The sequence below is a fragment of the Pelodiscus sinensis genome, chromosome 1 (assembly GCF_049634645.1).
Source record: "Pelodiscus sinensis isolate JC-2024 chromosome 1, ASM4963464v1, whole genome shotgun sequence".
NCBI classification, from domain to species: domain Eukaryota; kingdom Metazoa; phylum Chordata; order Testudines; family Trionychidae; genus Pelodiscus; species Pelodiscus sinensis.
In genome coordinates this window covers 234,532,754-234,556,646 of record NC_134711.1, presented here as the reverse complement: position 1 = coordinate 234,556,646, position 23,893 = coordinate 234,532,754, and the positions used below count along the sequence as shown (strand labels likewise).

Genomic DNA, 23,893 nt, shown 5'->3' with positions numbered 1-23,893 from the left:
GCTGCCTGGGTTACATTTAATGACCTCCCAATAAAGCCAGTAAAGCAGCTGAAGTATTTGTCTTTTGTGTAAAGTAATTAAATACCAAATGAATGCTTTAGAGATTAACATGAGCTGTACAGTTGTGTGTGTGGAGAAAAAAAATCCACTCTCAAACGATTAGCTAGCTGAATAAAAGTGTCAGGGAGATTCTCAGAAATAGGGCTTTAAACTGTTTTAGATAGAAGTATCAATACAGGAGTCTCTCGGTAGTGACTTATTTCAACAGGCTTTTGTTAATTATTGCCTTTCTCCTTTTCTTCCCATTTCCATCTTTTATGATAAAGTTACTTCTAACAATAGCATCATCTACACGCACCAAGCAGCAGTCCTTGAAAACATCCTCACACAAGGGTCTGCAATGTCATGTTGGCTGTTTTGAGAGCTTAGTGGGGGAAAGTTGCATTAATATGTCCACTCATTTTTTTATCCCCACTTTGCACTTGTCCCAGCAACGATCCTATATTATAGGTCCCAAGATCCCAAAAGACGCACTAAAAAATGCATATTGTTAAATTAAAGGAAATTGATGATTTTTCATGTGTGGGTGAGAGACACAGACAGATGCTTTCTTATTTTACTAGTTTTATCTGCTTTCTATTTAAGGTAACATCACAAATAACAAAGACTAATTTTTAAAGCTACAAAGACAGTGAATTCTTTAATAATAATTTTTAAAAGATCTGTGTAGGAGATTAAACTTTCTTTAACCCCTCAAATCTCCTTGCCAAATGCAATAACATTATGAAATCACTTGACACTTTTTAATCAACATATACCAGTGACAAGTAGCCAACACCTATATCAGACACATTAGACCTGATACACTCACACGTTTATTTTCTTTCTTCCAAATTTTTTTAAGTGCACCAGGTCTATTACACGTCGTATTGCTTTTTTACGAATATTGATTTTTTTCCCCATGGTGCTTATATTGAAAAAGGCATCAATATGTATTTACTAAGCCATTACCTCCTTAATTGGTGAATTTATTAGAGCAGATGCTTTCTTTCATAAATACTGTCATTAAAGGCAGGAGACCGTTGATCTAAGCCCCTTTGCGGAGAGGCTGCTTCAACTATAAAGAACAGAGATGGTTTTCATTTGACTGCAAACTAGACTGAATTTCACAATGAAACTTTCATCATAAAAAAGAAGAAGAAAAAATAGCCTCACTATCACACAGCAATGACTTTGTTTCCTAGAAAGATTTGTTTCTCCAAAACAAACAAGCAAAAAGTAAACGGTGCAGGGGTTCTGGGAAGAAACTGCTTTTTTAAAGAAACCACTGCTGTAAGGACTGCTTGCTTCTGTAATTTGTAGAAAGGAGCTCTCTTAATTATGCTCAGTTTATTGCATCTCTCTCTCTCTCTCTCTCTCCCTCCTTCTCTGCGCCTGTGTGTGTATATGCAGAAGGCTAGAGAAAGCTGGCTGCACTACCTGAATAGCTATTGAAAGAGTGAGACGTCTCAGCGCCTGCTTCATTACTGGGTAGCAGATATTCCAGTGTGTAAGAGAACCTAACTGCATTCTTCCGGTGAAAACCCCTTGGTAAGTGTCCTATGCTGACAGAGCTACAGATTAACTCAGCAAAGGAAGAGGGTGGAGGGGAGAGAGCTTGTGTGCAGCATGAGATCAATTAGAGTTCAATGATTTTTTTTAATGGGTTCAATCTTTTCTGTATCCGTGCAATAGAGAACACTGTGTGGAGTGTTGTATGGGCTCTAAAGCAACATGAAGTAAATTCAGGAGTGCTTAAAACAGCTGAAAAAAATGACTAGAGATGAGGTTGGTAATGCTTCTTAGAACTGCAAGATGATTCTTTTATCCTTCACTTTTTTTCTGTTGATTGTACTAGGTGTCTTAAAAGGCTCAGAATAACAAAGCTAGTTTTCTTGCTGACGGGTGGCTTTCGAAATGTAGAACTTTTAACAAAACGGGGATGACAGCTATATAGCAGAGAAATGTGTATGTGGAAGAGTGGGAGTTATTTGCATGCATATTATTTTACCTGCTTCTGTTACTTACCATGCAGATTTACTATGCTCAGGAGAAGTCTAGAGAACTAAGGAATGCACATCTACTGATCAGGACACTGATGTGTGTGCTTGTTAAGTATGCTTGTCACATGTTTTATTAATCATCTGGCTGATAAGCGGTGCTGTCCAAGAGTTCATTTCAATATATATAAACACACACACTCACGGATATGCATTTTACTTATTTAGACGCCATGGATCAAGTTCATTAGACTCAAGAGGAAATGATAGCACCTCGCTGAGAGGTCAGGTCATGGCTTTCCTGACCTAGCAGAACAAGGATAATTTGAATGGTAGATTTGAATTGTGCACTCTTTACAGCTTTCCAGTAAGCTCAAGCCTTGAACATTTTGATTCAAAAGGTGTTAACTGGTGATGGGCTAGACTGGTTGGTGGTTAAATACAGGAAATAAACTGATTGGCTCCAAACTGAATCTACTTCCTTTACAAATAAATCCAGTCCAGCTGCATCAGTTTCAGGACACGGTACTGTGCACTCATTAGTTATTGTCACTCCAGTCCAGATCTCTGTTGGATACAGCTGTGCATTGGATCAGATCGATGACACAGCTGTATTTGTAACTGTCAGGAGGGTTGTTCCTTATAGCAAGAAAATATACAGTGATAATTTTAGACTCTTGCTTCGTGTCCTAGTCATCACTTTCTCTGTCCCCAAACAAACACGATAGATCTAAGGATTAGGTTTTAGGTCTCCTATGGTTACTTTCAAGTCACTCTGGGTATATTTACTTTCTCTGTCCAGGGCAAAGGGACTATATTGATTTTTTTTCCAGTTGACTTTATCTGTAGTGTTTAAGGAGCAACTTTTATAAGCTAGTATAAGTACACACCTCAGATCACTGGCAAAGTACAAAATAAGTACTGCTTCCTCCAGCTCAGTCATATCACATGAGATTGATAGAGGAATCATTGTGAAGGGTACAGGCTGACAGATTGAGCTTGGGAATTGATAAGTGAGCTTGTATAACTAGTCACTATAGAATTTATAAATAGGACTACTTATGTGCCATGTGTTCCAGGTTTTGAGATCCAGCATTACCCTGTCAATAGCAAACTAAATTGTTGCTAAAATTGCATCATTGCCTATGACATTTAGTGCATTAAATGTATTATAGGGAGCAATAGAGAGAGTAAAAAAACCTGGCAGCAGAGTACATTTTTTTCCTTGCATTTATGTATAACTTCCATCGTTGCTGAATACAATTACGCAGTGCGTTTTCTCTTAAGTTTTTTTTTCTCCTTTTGTGGACCGGCTTTATCTACATGCATGAGAGTAAAATTACTGTAATGACAAAGAATTTCAGCAAAAAAGGGAATGGGGGACAGGAAGCCCTCGCGATTGGTACATCTGGTTCTGAGTTCATACTTGAGCTTGTTCCTGTTAACTAGATGATTTTGCTGTTGTCCGTTTTGCCATGTAACAATGAACATAAATCTTAAGCCAACCTGACAGGAGAAAGGTTTGAGGGGAAAAAAATCTCATTTGCTGGGGGTCATACTTGAATATCTTTATGCCAGTTGAGCAGTTCTCAAAGATTTCAGTGTAGTTATCACCAGTAAGGGTAGCTGAATTGGTTAATGTATGATACAAAGTTCTATATTTACCATGAACTGTGTCTTTAGGGGCAAGATGGTGCTCACCTTTGCATGAGTTCTGGGGTAAAATGCTCAAGGAGGTTTACTCCTTCCATCCCTGCCCAAGTGACACTCCAACCTTGGGTAGGAATAAATGGTAAATTTTCAGAATGGAGAGGGGTAACTAGTGGTGTCCACCAAGGGTCAGTCCTAGGACCAATCTTATTCAACTTATTCATAAATGATCTAGAGAAAGGGGCAAGCAGTGAGGTGGTAAAGTTTGCGGATGATACCAAACTGTTTAAGATAGTCAAGAAAGAAGCAGACTGTGAAGAACTTCAAAAAGATCTCACAAAACTGAGTGATTGGGTTACAAAATGGCAAATGAAGTTTAATGTGGATAAGTGTAAAGTAATGCATGTTGGAAAAAATAACCCCAACTATACATATAATATGATGGGGGCTAATTTGGCTACAACAAATCAGGAAAGAGATCTTGGAGTTATCGTGGCTAGTTCTATGAAAACGTCCACATAGTGTGGTGCAGTGGTCAAAAAGGCAAATAGAATGTTAGGAATTATTAAGAAAGGGATAGAAAATAAGACACAGAATATCTTACTGCCCCTGTATAAAACTATGGTACATGCACATCTTGAGTACTGTGTACAGATATGGTCTCCTCACCTCAAAAAAGATATTTTGGCCTTGGAAAGGGTTCAGAAAAGGGCAACTAAAATGATCAGGGGTTTGGAACAGGTGCCATATGGGGAGAGGCTAAAGCGACTGGGACTTTTCAGTTTGGAAAAGAGGAGACTGAGGGGGGGATATGATAGAGGTCTATAAAATCATGAGTGGTGTGGAGAGGGTGAATAAAGAAAAGTTATTCATTAGTTCCCATAATATAAGGACTAGAGGACACCAAATAAAATTAATGGGTAGCAGGTTTAAAACTAATAAGCGAAACTTCTTCTTCACACAGCGCATAGTCAACCTGTGGAACTCCTTGCCAGAGGAGGCTGTGAAGGCTAAAACTATAAGGGTATGTCTACACTACCCCGCTAGTTCGAACTAGCGGGGTAATGTATGCATACCGAACATGCTAATGAAGCCCGGGATTTGAATTTCCCGGGCTTCATTAGCATAAAGCCGGCTCCGCCATTTTTAAAAGCTGGCTTGTTCAAACCCTGTGCCGCGCGGCTACACGCGGCACGGGCTAGATAGTTCTAACTACGTAGTTGTTCCGAACTATCTGTACGCCTCGTGGAATGAGGTGTACAGATAGTTTGGAACAACTACGTAGTTTGAACTATCTAGCCCGTGCCGCGTGTAGCCGCGCGGCACGGGGTTCGAACAAGCCGGCTTTTAAAAATGGCGGAGCCGGCTTTATGCTAATGAAGCCCGGGAAATTCAAATCCCGGGCTTCATTAGCACGTTCCGTATGCATACATTACCCCGCTAGTTCGAACTAGCGGGGTAGTGTAGACATACCCTAACAGAGTTTAAAGAGAAGCTAGATACATTCATGGGGGTTAGGTCCATAAAAGGCTATTAGCCAGGGGGTAGGAATGGTGTCCCTGGCCTCTGTTCGTCAGAGGCTGGAGATGGATGGCACGAGACAAATTGCTTGATATTGTCTTTAGTCCACCCCCTCCAGGGCACCTGGCGCTGGCCACTGTTGACAGACAGGCTGCTGGGTTAGATGGACCTTTGGTCTGACCCAGTATGGCCATTCTTATGTTCTTATGTTATGTTCTTATGTAATCTGATGATGCCCCTAAGTGGGAAGAGGCAATCAGTGTTATGGTATCATGGCTTTCCACAGAATGGGCTAAAACTGGCCTACCTACCTATAAGATGGTACAACCTCTGCACCCACACACCTGTGTATTAAGTAGTCTAGGGAAGGGACGGCATGCACACACTGCCTCCAGAGCACAGTTGTGTCTAATTCTCATACTTTGCCCATGTTGTAAGAAAGCAGTGCTCACACTTTAGCAACCCAAGAATCTCCATTTTGATTTAAAATTTTTCATGGACCTTCTTCCCTCTCCCGCAAGCCTAATGATGTTTATTTACATTTCTAGAAAAACATGTTGTGCTCATTGAAAGTCCTGTTTCTTTGTTTGTTTGTTTCTGACACAAACACTATTATTTATTTGATTAAACTTGATTATTATCTAGCAATACATAAATATGTCTGGGTAAGGAACTATTCTTTATTTTTTATTATCATTAAATGTAAACAGCTAAAAACCTTCACTCTTTCCCACCCCTGCTCCTGCCCTACCCCTCCTCTTCCCACCTTTTCCCACACCTATTCCCTGATCATGTCTCAGCCCCACTCTTTCCCCTTTCTCCCAGTGCCTCCTGCATATCTCTGAATAGCTGTTCTGCAGCATGGAGGAGGTGCTGGGAGAAAGGGGGAGGAGTTGATCTGCAAGGCTGGGGTCCCTGGACTTACAGACTCCCTGGAACTGGGACTTACAGACTCCCTGGAACTGGACACAACTTGCAGCCCCCCCCCCCCCCCCCCCCCCCCCCGGATACCTTCACAGACCTTCAGGAGTCTGTAGACTCTACCCTGAGAAATGCTGTTACAAAAGATGGTCAAATACTGGTAAAGCAGGTCTGGCTTCAGTCAAAAATCAAATTTTCAGAGGGGAGGAGGAGGAATTATTTAAAAAAATGAAGCCTGGAAAATTTTGACCCATTCTTGATGTAACACAATATACACATTTAATTCCATTTTTGGTTAAGGGTTAACCCTTCCACTAACCATAGACCAGGGCTATTCCCTACTAATGTTCAAGATTGGATTAGTTTCCAAAAAAGATGTGGGCTGGAAATTATTTTGGGAAAGTTGCGTGTGTTTTACAGAAGTTCAGCCAAGATGCTCATAATGGCCTTGGAAGCTCTGAATGCCAAGTGCCTCCCAGGTTTCTAATAAGGGCCTTGGTTCTGTAAATGTTATCCAGAATTGTCAGATACAGCCAGCGTAAGACACAGCCACAGAGATCTGAACACACCTTCAAACCGACCAAGGTTTTCAATCAAACATTTCCTCTGCTTCTTCAACTTAAAATGCCCCTCCTCCCTCTCATCCTCATCAAAGATTACAATTCATGAAGCAGAAAATGCCAGATGTTCAAGCACTAGCAAAGAGCTCTTCTAAATTGTTTCTAGTTTTTCACACATTTGTATGACAGATTTTCATTACTCCCTCTGTTTTTCTATATTGAATCTATCAAAGCATTTTGGTACCCATCACTTAGCTATCTGAAGGGTGCTCATCACAACTCCTAGTGGACAACTTAATTAGTTTTTAGATAGAGCTTGAGAAATTTATGAATGGGATAGTATGATGGGGTTGCTTGTGGGGAGGGGGCATTGCTCAGTTGCCCTCGAGGGTCCCTTCCAGTTCATAGCTAAAATTTAATGCTGTGGGGCTTCAGCTATTCACGTGCAGGGATCAGAGAGGGAATGTTTCCCCCGTGGTCTTCTGGGTTGGTGAGGGCTGTTTTGTTGACATTTTTCTTTTTTATTCCTTTTCCTGAAGCATCAAAGATAGTCATAGTTAGAGAGGGGACACTGGAAGGGGTGGACCAGTCCTCTGACGTGGCACTAGGCATTTTCTCACAGACTGTGAGATCAGGAAGACCATCATACTCATGTAATCTGACCTCCTGCACATTGCAGACCACAGAATCTCACCTACTCACTCCTGTAATCGGCCTGTAACCTCTGGCTGAGTTACTGAAGTCTTCAAATCTTGATCATAGACTCCACCCTTTACTCTAGTTCACATCAGAAAGTGACCTGGGCTTGTGGCCCTCTGTATCTTGAAGCAGCACCTTGCAACCTCCATATTCACCTTGTCTCCGTATAACATATTTCATACAAAGTATGCCGTGTAAGATAGCATAGGAAAGATCATGATTTGATTAAACCCATTGTTCTGTTCAAAATGCATATTGTAAGCCTGTAGGAAGTTATGAGATTTTACCGTCTAGTTGTTATTGAAATACGTTGGAAATTTGCCAGTCTCTATGCTAGTTCCCCAGTGACAACACAGGAGGTGATCCACTCCCTGAAGGGTGTTACATGACCATTAATCAGTAGAGGAATTATAAACAAACGATTTAGGATGCCATAAAAGGGCTGCAAAAGCATCATACAGTGGGGGATGGGTCAACTCTGTGACTTAGCAAAACTTACAAGGGCATGTTTGGGCTAATGTTTTCTCAAAGCATGGACTGAGGATATAAAATAGGGGACATCATGCTTTTGCTGTTCTTCTCCCCCACGACAGAGACTTGAACTTAAGAGGCTCGTTTTAAGCTTAATGGGGAACTTGTGTATTAAGAATGATAAGTTACCTTCAATATCTGTTGGGGATGAGAAAAATAGCTTGATCTAAATATTACCTGGTCTAATAAAGTTTAACATTTAGACTTTGTTCTTGAATTTTATTTTCTTTGATAACTCTCTCTGACCTTTTGTGGCTACCACTTACACTCACCTAAACCTATCTTTCTATAGCTAATCAATCTATTTTATATTTAGCCTAAGTCAGTGTGTTTTGGATGAAGTGCTTTGGAAATCTCAGACCAGTTTGCAAGGGCTAGTGTGTGTCCGCTCCATATAGTGGGAGGGACAGAGAGATTAATAAACATACACTAGTCAGGCTTCTAACCAGGGCAAGACTGTATATGCCAGGGGCACAGGGCTGGGGGCTTGGGAGATTTGTTGGTGCCTTTCTCTGTAAAATGCGCATCTTACTCAGGGAGCACCCATGTAATTCAGGTTGGTATGGGGCTCCACATGTGGTTGTACTAAGTGATAGCAGCACCTGGAGGGGTTTGTTGCTTGTCCCTAGCAAAGCATTTGGAGAGACAACCCAGGCTGGAGAGTTAAGGGAGCGCACTGGTATCCTAGTTCCAGGCTGTACCCCAGTGATCCTGCCACAATGTCCCATACTGCAGAGGAAGGTGGAAACCCCTCAACCAAATCTCTGCCAATGTGACTGGAGGAAAACTTCTTCCCAACCCCAAATACACTGATCAGTTAGACCTGAGCATATGAGTAAGACCCACAACCAAATACCTAAGGCTGTGTCCAGACTCAGGGTTTTTTTCGAAAAAACTTCCCCTGCGTCCAGACTCAAGCTGCGTTCTTTCGAAATTAAATCGAAAGAACGTGGCTTTTCTTTCAACGGCGGTAAACCTCAATTTACGAGGAAGAACGCCTTCTTTCGAAAGTTCCTCTTTCGAAAGAAGGCGTTCTTGAATGTAAATAGGGCTTCTTCGAAAGAGAGCATCCAGACTCACTGGATGCTTTCTTTCGAAAAAGCAAGCTGCTTTTTCGAAAGTTCAACGTGCAGTCTAGACGCTCTCTTTCGAAAGAGGCTTGCAGTCTAGACATAGCCTAAGTGAGAGTTCTCTGAAGTAACTCCTTGTCTAGTGTCCTAACTTCAGCTGTAACAAATATTTGTCACCAGCAGTTGCAGGGGGGCCATATGTCATTGTAGACAGCCTCATTGTACCATCCTCTCCATAAACTTACAAAGCTCAATCGCTTTCTCTCTACCTGTCTCTCTCTTCTCTCCCTTATTTTCTCCCCAGGTACCTGGCTGGCTTGTTCTTGCTGGAATGCGCAGGGTCTAACTGATTGCCACATGTGGGGACAGGAAGGAATTCCTGAACTAAGGTTTTCACTTTCCTCTGCAGCATGAGGTGTTGGTCACTTGCTCGGATTATCTGGGCACTTAATTGATTCTCTCCTGTTGCAGGAGTCTCGGGTATGGGTGAACCTCAGTCCTCCAGTTCTCTGCCTGTGGTATATAATCCATGACTGTGACATGCACCTGTTTTCATAAGGTATTCATGATGTGTGTTGTGACTGTACTCACAAAAATCCATTTCATCTATGTTGGATTAGAAACAGTTTTCCAGGTTTTACTTCCAGCATATTTTCACTTTGCATGTTCTGCAAAAAGAGAAGTTCCCTGGGCAATTTGTACCAGGGTTTGCCAGAGCTGAGCCTCGGCCCCTCAAGGCTTGGCAGTTCATAGATCAGTCTCCTCTGGGCTTACAGCATCAGTTATGAAAGTAAAAAAAAAAAAGGCTTGAGCCCTGGAACCTTTTTCAGTACAAATTTAAGTTTGGAGAAGCTGTACAGAGAACAGTTATGACCACAGCTACAACCCAAGGGGGTGTACACGCATTATCCCAGAGAACAAGGCATCCCTGTTCAGAACTACAGAAACAAAAAATGAGACCTGCACCAGACAGCAACGTAGTGGGTCTCACCTTCCCTTAACCTCAGTGTTGGATTCACGGCTTTATACAGCCCACTTACTTCAAAATCAATTAAAAGAGGAGGAAGATGCACGCTGAGGTTTCAAAGAGCACAGCCTGCTCTGAAAGCCTAGCAGCCAGTGCCTGCGATCCTTTTTTGATCCAGAACAATCTCAGTGACTTCAGATGGAGTTTTCAGTAAGAGACTATGGCAAGCTCCATCCCCCGGACTAGAACAGCTGCTCGTAAAGCAGCTTCCTTCAATTATGAAAACAAAGTGAAAGCATGGTAGCATATGCTGTGTTGATTCATGTCTTACAAAATATCATTCCATGTAGATATATTTGGTACATGCAGGAAGAAAGCTGCTGTTACCTTGGAAAAATGCAGTTGAGTGTAGCATTAGCCACTTGAATATCCAACTTGACAAACAGTCAGCTGCAATATGTTTTAATGCAGAACCATAGAACTTAGGAGTTGATCCAAAGGAATGTTATTCTCATCTTTTTTTTTTTCTGGGTGTCTTAAAATGCTACTTGCAAATGTAAAACATTGGTAAAAAATTCCTCCTGTGGGAGTCTGATGCTGCAGGTGCAGTTAGTGTCCACAACATTATAAAAAAAACAGGATTACCCCTTATCTGCAAAACAGAGATAATACCTCTTTTGTCCCACTCTTATCAGTGTTGGATGCCTGTACTGTACATTCCTTAGGGCAGAGACTGTCTCCAATATGTGTGCTCGTCTCCTAACATTGTTTTTTATTTTGTTTGGAGCACTCACGGAGAAAAATTAGCAGGTGCAGAGCACCCACTGGCAGCCAAGTGCCCCTCTCTCTCCCTGTCTGCCCCAGCACCTTGCCCACCAGCAATCCCGCTGATCACCTCCTTCTCTGCCATCTGAGTGCCTTCTGCCCACCGCAAACAGCTGTTTCACAGCATGCTGTTGGGTCGGGAAAGGAGGGAGAGGAGTGGGGATGGGGTGGAAAGAGTAGGGAGGATGCCGGGTGATGGCAACAACATGGTTCTTCTAGGACTCTGAGCCAAGGGACATATGTCTGACCGGAGTTATTGCCCATGGGCTAGCTGTTCTTTGGTCAAGGAGGGCTTCCATGTCCACACCTATTTATTTGACACCTTTCAGAAGTAATAAAATTCACACACACACACACACACAGTTGTAAAGCACAATAATAGCAATTCTGGAATCAAAGGATCTGGAAACATATGTACCAATGATATTGACAATGCCTGCGGAATACAGATTTCTTTGACAGTTATATTGGCTCTGCAGAAGGGACAATATTAAAATCTTGTTTTTGACAGTTAACTAAGCAGATGTGAGTCAGAAGTCACAGGTGGAGCACATATGTCTATCCTCTCCATCACAGAGCTCTCAAATGCTTGCTTTTTTTTTTTTTTTTTTTTTTTGGTGTGTGCTGCTCTTCAATCTTTGTGTAGATTATACTCTTTCAGACAGTACCGTGCATCTATGGTTATCCACAAACCATCTGATAGATCTCCAGGGGAATAGGTATATTGCTCGCTTCTCTATTGTTCAGAGCTTTCAGATTCAAGTACCGCCCTTCCCCAGCACCTCCAAAAAAAAAAAAGACAGAGTACAGTTAACCACCTTTCGAGAATTAAACAGTCATTTAGTGGTGAAACCACTCAGCAAAGAAGAGAACTTATTGATTGAATTCCTTATAGCCATTCCTTGCAGTTTCTGAAGCAAAGTTTGCGGAATCAGTTGTTCATGTCAGCAAACAGCAGTGCTTAGCCTTAGAATTGGCAAAGAGGTCCAATGTTAGATTTAAAAATTACAAAATGAAATCTTGATTTCTGTATGAGGGCCGCATGCAATGCAGACAAGAATTTGTGCTCTGCTTTGTTCATTGGAAAGCACCATTGTACTGTATTACACTTCTAAAGCAACTCCAGACAGTGACACAGATGTGAATTACTGCCTCAGTCTCATTACAGAGCTCCCTGTGATCCTTTTGGGCACATTTTTCAAGTTGAATATCCTGCTGTTGTATATTTCTGGTGCAGGAGCATTGCACTTCTCTCCTTCGGCTATCTGCCACCTTTTTAGTCTGACATCCTCTGAGGTGGTTTGTAATAAAAGCAAACTAAAAGACAAAAATAAGAAGAATCATATGTTTTCCTAAGATTTGATTCCATTGTCAGAGTTGGAACTCTCTCAGAGCAAAACTGAGATCTGCTCCAGGAAACAGTGGGGGCACTTACCCATTCATTTAATTGTTGCCCATAGCACCTCTGTTCTATTATATGCCAGACAGACTTTTAAAAAAGTCATCGGTCTTTCACCAGCTGTACAATTTTTGGAACGTTTGGTGGTTGCAGATAAGGTCAATGGCTATAAAGATTATCTATTTAAGTTAGAAAATCTGTGTTCTGTGAGCATAAATTGGATAAACTGCATTATGATTTCCTCATGCCCCCAGTAGTTCTGTTCATGGCATATGCTTCTGAGAACTGAACTACTGGAGGCATGAGGCTTACTTTTTCCTAACAAGGGTCTGTCCTATTGAGATACATGTATTCTTCTGAGTAAAGACCCTTGCATCTCAACCACAAGTAATGTTTGTGATTGTATGTTGACTATTTGAGATGAGACAGAATTGCAAAGTTCTGGTCTGGATCTGATCTACCCAATGTTTGGGGATATTCAGTGCTAGTATGCTCGGTTTAAGAGTTCCTCCTATAAACACATGCAGAGCTATTTCTGTAAGTACCCCTTGCCAGCTGTGCCCCACAGCAATTCTCACACAAACTCAGAACACCTGCCTTGGACTCCAACTGTATCATTTTTTTATTTTTTTAAAGTAGGAACTGAAAGCATATCAGCATAAATGGTTCCAGTTCATAGAACTGCATAAACCACCGCCTTCGGAAGTCTGTTCAACACTCAAAGGACAAATCTAAGGACAATCACATCATCAATCATTTTGTCCTAAGTTTTGATTCACTAAGTAAGGGTCAGATTACATCAATGTTTATCAACCAGTGATACGAGTACACTTAGGGGTACTCGAGAGAAGTCTGGGGGATACGTCAACACAATTGAAATTTGGAGAAAACTGAATTTTTGTTTTAAGTTTTACAGTGTTTTATTATTTCTGTAATTTTTACACACAAAAATTTCATTGCCCACCTGGCTACGATTAAGTTGTTTAAACAACTGTGTTGCAATGGTAGAAAAAAAATGTGTGTGCATGAAAACTGTAGGTACTGGGGGTACTTGTAATTTTTTTTAAAACGGGTACTTTATAAAAAAAGGTTGAGAAACACTGGGTTAAATCAAAACGCTATTTACAACAGTGTCCTTTCTTTTCAGCTCTACTGTTATTTAAGGCATTTGACCTGACTTAGTAGGAGAGAAACTACTCACGTGACTTGCTTAAGGAGATACATGTGGCACATAATTTGGATTTTTGAGTACAGTAATTTAAACAAGTAAGCTACATTCCTTGTCTCTCCTATTTAACATCTGTGGAATCAGTAATCTTCCATCTGGATTATCAAGCCAAACTGGGTCATTTTACAGTTATGTGGTGGGGAGGGAGAATCATCATAGAATGAGCATAGGAGGTGAAAATCGTCATTTGTTCATTTTTTCCAGTTGAACAAAAAAATGACACGGGTCAACAACAACTTCTGAGGTCCTCGGTTTCCTTCTGGTGACAGTGAGATTTGTATTTTCTTACTAAGAGCTAGCAATCCCTTTGGTTTTAATGTAGCAGTCACCTAGAAAGAAAATCACACATTTGCATACAAAATGCACAATTACTCCCACTTCTCTGTCTTAAATATTACCATACAAATATTCTAAATATACTAATGGCTAAGTGATGCCATATGAGTTTAATCAATGGTTCATCAAGCCCAGTATCCTGTGCAATTAGAAGCAGCTGTGATTTTTAACAATGATTTCACAATAAAAATTTGACTGTCATAATAACTCCATTCAAATTTATAGCACAAATAATGACTAGATATTGACACAACAACTAATACTTTATGTTTATCTATTTCAATTCATGGAATAGTACTATAGAACTATAGATTCATACACCATACTCTGGGACCTGAAAAGAATTGTTGATACTGGAAATTTTTCACAAACCACAGAATCAAAACCCCTTCATTTTGGAAACACCAATACATGGTCTTTGATTTAAGGAGTGGGAGCCATAGGGTATGTCTACACTGCATTTCTCTTTCGAGAGAGGAATGCAAATGCAAACAAATGAAATTGAAAATAAAGGACAGATTTGAATTTCCCATGCTTCAGTCGCATAATCGCGGCCGGCTGCTTTTTCGAAATACCCTATTTAGAGATAAAAAATACTGTTTAGATGCAGTTATTCTGAGAAAAAAACCCTTCTTTCAAAATAACCCTTAAACCTCATTTTATAAGGTATAAAGATTATTTCGAAAGAAGGGTTTTCCTCGAAATAACCCCTTCTAAACAGAGTCTTTTATCTCGAAATAGGGTATTTTGAAAAAACGTATGGCCACAATTATGCAAATGAAGTGCGGGAAATTCAAATCCACGCTTCATTTGCAATTTTGTTTGTCTGCATTTGCATTCCTCTCTCGAAAGAGGAACGCAGTGTAGACATACTCATAGGAAGCTGTTCATTAGGTGCCTAATCCTGTGGAAATGCACTGAAATTAATGGCAGTTTTGCTACTAACTTCAGTGGCAGAAGGATCAGGACCCAGTTTTTCAACTATTTTCTTGAACAAAAACACTCTCTAAACCAGCAGCTGTTGCCTGAAAGTGACATTCTTGTCAGTTTCAAAGCTGCTATTGCTTCTTAGTAGAATTAGAAGATTTGCCCAGTGTTGTTCGGCTCCTTAACCAAATTCATTGTTTATTTTTAATTAAATAAAAAAGCACGTGCTTCATTTAAATCATTACTCTAGGGTGGGGCTGGGATGGAGGGTTCACTATGCAGGCTGCCCTGGGGAGAGAGGACTACTCAGCCATTACTCACCACGGCAGCTTGGGGCCAGGTGAGAAGCACTTCTCAATGGCCACGCAACTCCATTGGGCATAGCTGGGGAGAGAGGTGCATGTCCCTTGCCTGGGCAGGTCGAAGTTTGTCCCCTATGCTACCCAGCCAGAGTGAGGAATGCAGCAAACTGTGCACTTTCCCCTTGCACCCTGACAAAGGGGAACAGCCAGCAATGTTCCCATACAAATCAGGGAGGGGGGAGCTTCAGCCCTGCCTCTGGAAAGCCGGAAGGCTCAAAGCTAGGGCAGCCCCAGACCAGGGGGAAGGCGGTGACATGCCTCCCAGCCAGTGACTCTGTCTCTTTTCTCTAAGGTTGGATGAGAATCAATCTCATTCCAGGCATATCCCATTTTCATGCCTCAACCAAACCCTTGTCTTGCTTTAAGTTAAACTGAGGAAGCTGTATACTGAATGTGGTGGTCCCTAGCTCTTATTGCTGAGGAGGAGTTCTTCAACAAAGAGACAGATAGTCAGACAGACAGACACATAGATGGACAAATTCTCTCAAATATATAGTGGATGACACTGTCAGGAATGTCACTTTCTGTCGTGGCCGCCCTGGGTTGTCTGCTCAGGAGTGGAGTAACCTGAGGAGTCAGCTGGCCGGGGAACCTGAAAGCCCTGGGTCCCTAATTGGATGACAGTCTACATGGTGGGGCTGCCCCAGAGCCACAGATCCAGGATGCCCATGTCCATTGCAGTGTGTGGGAAGGTTCCCCAGCAGCTGATCAGGTAAAGTGGCAGGATACTAGATCCATGGAGATCTGGCAGGAAATCTGGCAGGGTTGCAGAAGGGCCCCTTTCTGTGTTTCAGTGGTAATTCATCAAACTCGCCTCAGTTCTGCAAGAAATTTCAGGTTTGATGAACTGGCATTTTTTGATGAAACTCTGTTTCCCTGGAAAATTTCCCAATCAGGCCCATTTCCACAAGTGGCTTCTTTGAACCAAGCAAGCCCAGCAAAATGGCTGGAGGAGCTTCCAGAGACAAGCCTTTCCTGCCAGAACTCAGCAGAGAACTCTCAACAGCCTGAGGGTATATCTACACTGCCACCCTAGTTCGAACTAGGGTGGCTAATGTAGGCATTGGAATTTGCAAAAGAAGCCCAGAATTTAAATATCCCGGGCTTCATTTGCATGTTCCCGGGCAGGCGCCATTTTTAAATGCCCATAGTTCGAACTACCTGCCCGCTGCTACACGCGGCACGGACTAGGTAGTTCGAATTAAAGCTCCTAATTCGAACTACCATTAAACCTCCTTGCGGGGCTGAGTACATTGCTTATTATTATCATTGCCCAACACTTCCCGTCATAGGAGACTGAATTCTGATGGTGCTGGGGGTGTATAAGTCTGGCAGATTGATGAGGAATGTTGTGCAGGGGATAAACTTGGAACTTACTGGGCATAGAGACTGGAACAAAGAGCTGAGATTAGATTGCCAGGAGTCATTCCAATGGGATGAGGAGTCCAGGCAGGGAGTTTGGTGGCTGGTAGTCAGTGGACAAAGGGAACATGGGCAGAAGGAGGGGCAACTAGAGATTAGGATTTTGGGGTGTGACAAGAGAAATGGATCAGATGAAGAGCTATGAGGGAGGCAAATGGGACTGGCTGGGCAAAAACACCAAGGACAAATTGATGGGAAGAACTGGAAACAGCTGAACAAGACGAGTGGGAGAGAGGAAGAATTAATTCTGCCATTTCCTAACTTTTAGGAGACAGAGAGAGAGAGATTCTCCTGGATACGCTGGTATTAAAAACCATTTTCTTTTTTTGTAACTGCAGCAAGGGGAAGCTGTACAAGTATTTTCATTTGAAAACAGTATTGAAAATACCCGACCCAAGGCGTAATCTGGTCTATGATCAAAGTAAAAGAGGGGGTGCTTTTTAGAAGGTATTTTTATGAATCCCAGAAGTAAGTCCTCTTTAGGAGGGTTGCTTTAGCAGTATGCTCCGAAAGGCTGCAGGGGCAGAGGAAGAAAAACATTGTTTCAGGCACTTAAAGATATGCAGCTCAAAACCAGGTAAGAGAATCTGTTGAAACAAGTGTTTCATGGTGATAAGGAGGGACACAGAATCATGCACAGATTTTTTTTCCAATTTATAGGAAATGATGAGTGGGAATGGCTGTTTCTCCTAGCCCTATGCTCCCCTAAATTCCCGTCCATTCCCCTTGTTATGGAAGATGAATTGTGCCAACTGAAGCAGCATAGTATATCTCCCAGGGAGCTCTGGGTAAACCTGTGTCCCATCCCTGTGCACCTTCTTGTCACTTGGGAGCAAATTTTTCTACTGGTTGCTCCCTACATAACCTATGTGTGACTGACCAGTCATGATTTTTTGAGGGACTTTCTTAGGATATGTCTACACTCCAGAGTTTTTCCAGAAAAACTGATGTTTTTCTGGAAAAACTACACTTATGTCCACACTGCAATTGCGTTCTTTCAACAGAAAGTCAAAAGAATGCAGGGGGTTTGCAACAGCAGTAAACCTTGTTCTATGAGAAAGAAGCATGTGGGGATGGGGAAGGGGGTTTTTTCTGAAAGAAGAGACCTCCAGGATAAAGCACAGGTGCCCTGGTGGCCACTCCGTCCATAGTAACCACAGCTTAAAAGTGAGAGAGCGTCCAATCAATGCGAACGCTATCTTTCAAAAAAGCAGATTGCTTTTTCGATGCGCTTTTGCTGTGTGGATGCTCTCTTCCGGAAAAGCTTCTTCCACAAGAAGCCTGCAGTGTAGACATACCCTTAGTAACATTGACTGACTAGCACAGGATGCCTTTACTGTTTGTTTTCAATTCTGTTAGGATGAGGATAAAATGTTGGGGCCTGTAACATGACCAGTACCTTAGCAAAGCTGTGTGAGATGATGATGGAATTATTTGTTCCTCGGGCATATTTGCACATGGCAAGGTCAGATCAGATTTATACAGCGTAGGCTGAACTTAACAGGCTGCCAAGTAAACAGGGCCTCTAAAATAGCATTTTAATCATACTGAGCAGTATTGTAATCTTTAAAGCCAGAACCGGTTAAGAAAAAGGTGTGGGAAGTAGGAATGTGAACAACTAGTCGACAGGCTAGTCTATCAGAAAGAGGCAGCCAGGGAGGGGGGAGGAAAGGAAGGGGTACTTTAAAGAGGCAATTCTGCGTGGAGCCCAGGATCAGCTGCAGACTCCCCTGCTGATCCTGGGCTTCATGTGGTGCTGCCTCTTTGAAACACCGCGGGGAGCCCAGCATCAGGTTCCTTGCGGCATTTTAAAGCAGCAGCGCCGCACAGATTCCGGGGTCAGTGGGGGACTCCCCAGCTGACCCTGGGCTCCACGTGGCGCTGCCACTTTGAAACGCTATGTGCAGTCTGATGCCGGGCTCCCCATAGAGTTTCAAAGCGCTACATGGAGACCGGGGTTAGCAGGGGAGTCCCCACCTGACCCTGGGCTCCACGTGGCACTTTTGCCTTTGAAGTGCAGCAACAGCCTTAGGGCTGTTGCTGCACTTCAAAGGTGGAGGTGCCCTATCGACTAATCGAATAGTTAATGCAAAATGCATCGACTATTCGATTTGTCAATTACTCACAGTTTACTATCCTTAGGGGGAAGGCACCATACCACTAGTTCCAGGAGGCATCTTGCTCACAAATGAGAAATGCGGGCAGCATGTCTTTTGAGTGCTTGTGGCCTGATTCAGATAGAGGCAAAATTAACATGAGTCTCCCATTGACTTTAATGGAACTTGACCCAGGCCCTAGGTGAGCACAGAGAGGAGATGCTTTTACACCTTCCTTTTGAAGACACAGAACATACTAACTCCAGGGCTAAGACATTACCACCATATAGAAAGGGAGGGCATACACCTCTTTCTCCTCCCCCCATTTTAAGCTCTCTAGCCACATCTGTGATGCCAGGCACCAGCCCAAGAGTTTACATACAGTGTAAAGTGATTGATATTTAAGCACACAATAGCTGAAGTTCAATGTAACACAAATGCCACAGGAACATTGCTTATGCCAGGAAAACAGTAAGTCCCTAATCAATGCTCTGTGCAAAAAAAGATTTTTTCTTCAGTTCACCCTGAGCAAATTAGCAGCTTTCTCTACTAACTATAAAAGCAAGCAGATGTACAGGGATGGAATTAATTAGAGCCTATTACAGTTAAGTAAGAAAGAGCAACCAAAATTTAAACTGCTGTTTTCATTATGGCTCTAAGTAGGGGATACTTGGTACTATACAAGGTTTGAAAGCTAAGACAGTAATGAGATAGTATCAGAATCAAAGCTGGGTTTTTTTTAACAATGTTATACACAGGAAAACCATATGGATTTGAATTCTGCAGCCCCAATGCACTCCAAGTACTAAAGTATCAGGATGAATCTGAAGATGTTATCCCACTGGGATCAAGAGCCAAAAAAGCCCAAAAGGGGCTATCAATTTGAGTCTGGGGAATTTGTACCCCTATAATAGATGGAATATCAATCAATTTAGCTTTGCAAGGAAAAAGCTGTGAGAGAATTGTGAGATTTGCACCTGACAATATTATCTGTGATCTTTTTATGCAGTCTTAAAGTGAGGGTTTGGTAGTTAGTAACAGCAAGTTTGTCAAAGACACTGTCTTGTTCATACTCTGTGGAAAATTGTGTTACTGTCTCATTCGTCACAAAGTAGGTTTGGAAAATGTTAGCATTAGCATTCCTTTTGCAGAAGTTGCAGTTTCAGGATAGATGTTTTTTACTGCTGGGAGGCCTATATGTAAACTTGTGGAGTTAATGCAGATAAAGGAATTTAGGTTCAAATATTTTAACTCTCTAATTTATTACGGTGCTCTCATGTTTCATACTCAAGATTCCCCCTTTTGCACACAATATGAATTGTTTGAAGGAGTTGTGAGTATGATTTACTGTATATTTATAGTAATGACATTTTTGGTTTTATACAATAAAAAGAGGACAGTATGATGGTTTTAGCTGTACAGCGCAAAGTAACTATTGTGGCCAGGGGGATCAAAAATAGACTACTAACTGCATATTTCGGCACGCAAATAAGCAATTTAGTTTTCAAAAGTGCTAAGCACTAAATGTTGATATAGGAACCTAACATTAGACTTCTATTTTTTGAAAAACTTGACCTCTGATTTTTCATCTAATTTTCACTTTTACAGTGTAAATGTTAGGGCTCCAATGTTACAGGGCACTCATACAACGGAAACGTATGAGGAGTGAGGATCTAGCTCTCCAGTCCTTGAATATTTATTACTCATGTGAGTAACCCTCCAGAAGTCAATGAAACTGCTGGCATGACCAAGGACTAGTATAAAGATTGTTTAACAGCACCAGGGCTTGTTTTTTTGTTGTTGTTTTTTTGGGGGTGGGAGAAGTGTTGTTTGTTTCCTTTGTTTTCCTATTCTGTGCTATTGTCAACTAACAGCTACAGATTATTACCATTATTAGGTAAGAAAGAGATCCCAGAGTTCTTTTCTTTTCTTTTCTTTTCTTTTCTTTTCTTTTCTTTTCTTTTCTTTTCTTTTCGAAGGCATAAATCAATTCTGACATTTGTAACAGTGTAATTCCAGCAAAGGCCAATATCTGGCTTTGAAGGAAGCCAAAACACACACCAACCAACAAAAAGCCAATGGAGGAAGTGGCAAGGGGAGCATCTTCCTGATAATAAATTCCTTTTTCAGTGAAAAAGTATGAAATTTAACACTGAAACATTTTGCTCCGCTTCTGAGCTAAAAAAAAAAAGCAATTAGATGTGGTTAGGTTAATGGCTGAACTTATCACACACACTATGTGGGATTCTCCCTGCCTGAATTGTCTCGCCCTAAAAAGAAATGAACCACCAGCTGTTACTGTTGCATTACTGGATAGGTTTCTGCCGATGGCCACTGCTGCACATTTCACAAATCAATTAGTACAATGTGTAAGGTTGTGTAATTTATGAGGAATTAATTGGAAATAGATTTCTTAACAGAAATTAACATGAGAGTAAGCAAAAAAATCCAGCCTAAAATCTCCCCCATACAGTATGTGATAGATAGCTCTGTGTAAAATTGACATTTTCTACCTATTCTTATTCTCATGAACTCTAATACTCTTAGGAAGATATTACAGGTTTTGTATACTGGCATGATCCTCGAGGGAGGGAGAGGAGGCTGAGAAGAAACAAGAGTGGGAACATATAAAGAGCTGTAATCTTGAAGGCAAGTAGCCAAGCCAGTAGAATGTTGGGGCAAGAATTAGAGTTGCAAGAGTGAAAGGCGAGAAGGAGTTCTCTGTGGAAGGCAGTTCCTTACTGGAAATGGAATCGCTGATTTGTAAGAGCAGGGAAGTTGTATCCAGTCTGGGCAGTCACTCATGAACAAGGGAAGAGAGAGAGAGAGAAAAGAGATCTGCAGAAAATCTGCAGCTGTGGAATATGCGACATTATCCCAGCCACCGCTTTTGGAATGAAGAGATCGGCATACCCGGCACCATCTGCAGAACAGAAGCCAGTGGAGTGCAGACATGTGTGCTGCTGCGTAACTTAACATAGATTGAAATGAATGTGCATAGATGTAGCTGGACCCACAGAAAGAGAAAGGGGGACAGTGAGAGACCATGGTAATTAAATTCTTTTCCTCCTTGCCCAGCATCAGCACCACCTTGCAAAAGCATCCCCAATGCCTAGAAACCAATTTCGCCCAACAGATACCCACACAATACCATCCCCAAAAGACACACACCTCTCCAACCCTTCCTACAAAAAGAACTTCCCCATACAACCTTTCTTCCCTGTCCCTCCTAACCAATTTCACTCCAAAATCCCAAACCCCAGGTGGATTCCAATCCTTTCATCCCAGGGAAAGTCCTCTCCCCCCTCCTCATTCTAGGAAAGAGACAGCAGCAGAAGGAAGACAAAGATCCTCCTGGAAGGGGAACTCCCCCTCAGGCGTGGAAGAGAGCATCATGGCAAGAAAGGAGCAGTGTGGCCAGAAAGGAGTTCAGATCCTCTCTCCCTCACTAGCTTTGAGTGCGCCAAGAAAGCTTTATTTAACCCACATACCTTCTGGGCGTAGTTCACTGTCCCATGTACTGGCACGAAAACCACTTACAGACAGAATAATGAGTCTGCTCTACAGCCTTAGCTAACAGCCAGCAGCACCTCTCCCAACAGCTCTGGGTACGTGTCCTGTTTTGACCCCTGCCTTTTAGCTCATGCAGTAGAAGAAGTTCATGCTCTAAGCTCTAGAAGACCCAAGCTGAATGCTGCCTACAGATGACTGGGGTCTGCCAGTACTACATTAGTACCATAGGAGAGTCCAGCCTTACATGTAGAGTGGGAAGCAGCTCAGCCTGTTGTAAGTGGTAAGGGGCACGGCCATCCTTCCTCACTGGCAGCATCTCCAGTTGGATGTCTATGCTATCATCTCAGCTACTGGGGAAGGTAGCCAAACAGTGGGGAATTTCCCCATAACTTTTCCTTGCAGAGTAGAAAAAAACCTGCAGTCTTTGGGAAGCCCCACTGAGTTGGCAGGTCTTCTAGCCTGTTCTAGTGGGTTGTGTACAGTCCATGCCTAGAAGAGACTTGAAGCTTTTCATGATTTCTTAGTTGAATCTGTTTCCAGTCTTTGTTCTAAAACAAAGAGCATTTGATTTAAATATAGCTAAGTGGCACTTCTCCCCACAGTGCTGAGTACATGTCCTGTTTTGACCCCTGCACCACCCTATCCCACATGAAATATGAGATTTCCCATATTCCATGATGCCTGCAGCCATGCACATATTACGCACGGTGTGTACCATTGGCAGGTGCAAAGCTAGGGAGGGAACCAGCTGCTTGTGGCATGCTCAGCTCCTCGGACTTGTTCAAAAGTTTCAGGAGGGTAGCCATGTTACACTGTGATAGAAAAAACTTAAAAAACAACAAACGGTCCTTTAGTGCTTAGGGTATGTCTACACTACAATGTTATTTCGAAATAGCTTATTTCGAAATAACGCTTCTAGACACATTTTGCTATTTCGAAATAGAGCGTCCACACTGAGTGGACTCTGAATCGCATTTAAGGCTAGTCGGCAGCAGTTCCAGCAGGGCACCAGGTCAGGACTTACTGTGTGGGGCTGCTGCCTGAGGTTATCTGAGGTCTGTGCTTAAAGGGACACCACCCCCGCCCCTCCGGACAGCCAGTTCTCAGGTTTCCCTGCTTGCTTGTCTACCTCGATGAGGGACAGCAAAGCATTTTTGTCTTTGCGTGCTCTGATTGCCCTCACTCGGGACACCACAGCACTCTGCAACATGGAGCTGGAGTTGCCCCTCAGCACTCTGGTACTTCTCTTGGATGTGTTGCTGTGAGCCTGGCTGCACTTTCTGCAGGCTGCCATCCAGGAGGTCCATCTGGGGACTGTCAGTATCCAGGCAGCCCTGCGGGAGAGCTTCCACCCTGAGGAGCACTAAGAGCCTCCCTGGTCTGCCCCACTGGGGGCTTGTGCCTCATTCCTCCCTCACGTCCTTCCTCTCTAACCCCCCTTCCTGATGTCAAATAAAATACGTGTATTTTCATGAACACAAACTCTCTTTATTTAACAAAACGGGGGGGGGGGGGGAATGAAACTCTGGTGAGACTGGGGAAAGGAGGCAGGAGAGGGGAGAATAGAAGAGAGGAGAGGGGAGGAGGAAACCTGGAAGGGGGGAGATGGAAGGGGAAGCAAGGGGAAGAAGGGGGAGGGAAAGCTCAGGGCTCAGGGTTGGGAGTCTTGCCAGACCAACTTGATTTTCATGCTAACCTGCTCCTGGGTTCGCATGTGGCCTTTGGTGGCCAGGCTGGCAGCTATCCTGCCCTAGATGGCTACGTTCCTCCGTCTAGTGCAGAGATCATGGACAGTGGGGGCATCCCCCCAAACCTGAATAAGGTCCA

The 23,893-nt window shown here is 42.6% G+C and overlaps 1 protein-coding gene across 1 annotated transcript in view; it reads left to right on the top strand.

The window, feature by feature from the left end:
- Positions 1-1,454: 1,454 nt before the first annotated feature.
- The window catches only part of ST6GAL2 (ST6 beta-galactoside alpha-2,6-sialyltransferase 2), a 318,315-nt gene continuing 295,876 nt past the window's right edge, over positions 1,455-23,893 (top strand). The window contains exon 1 of the mRNA XM_006114562.4: positions 1,455-1,590. The gene's annotated coding sequence lies outside the window, so the exon portion shown is untranslated. The remainder of the gene's footprint in view (positions 1,591-23,893) is intronic.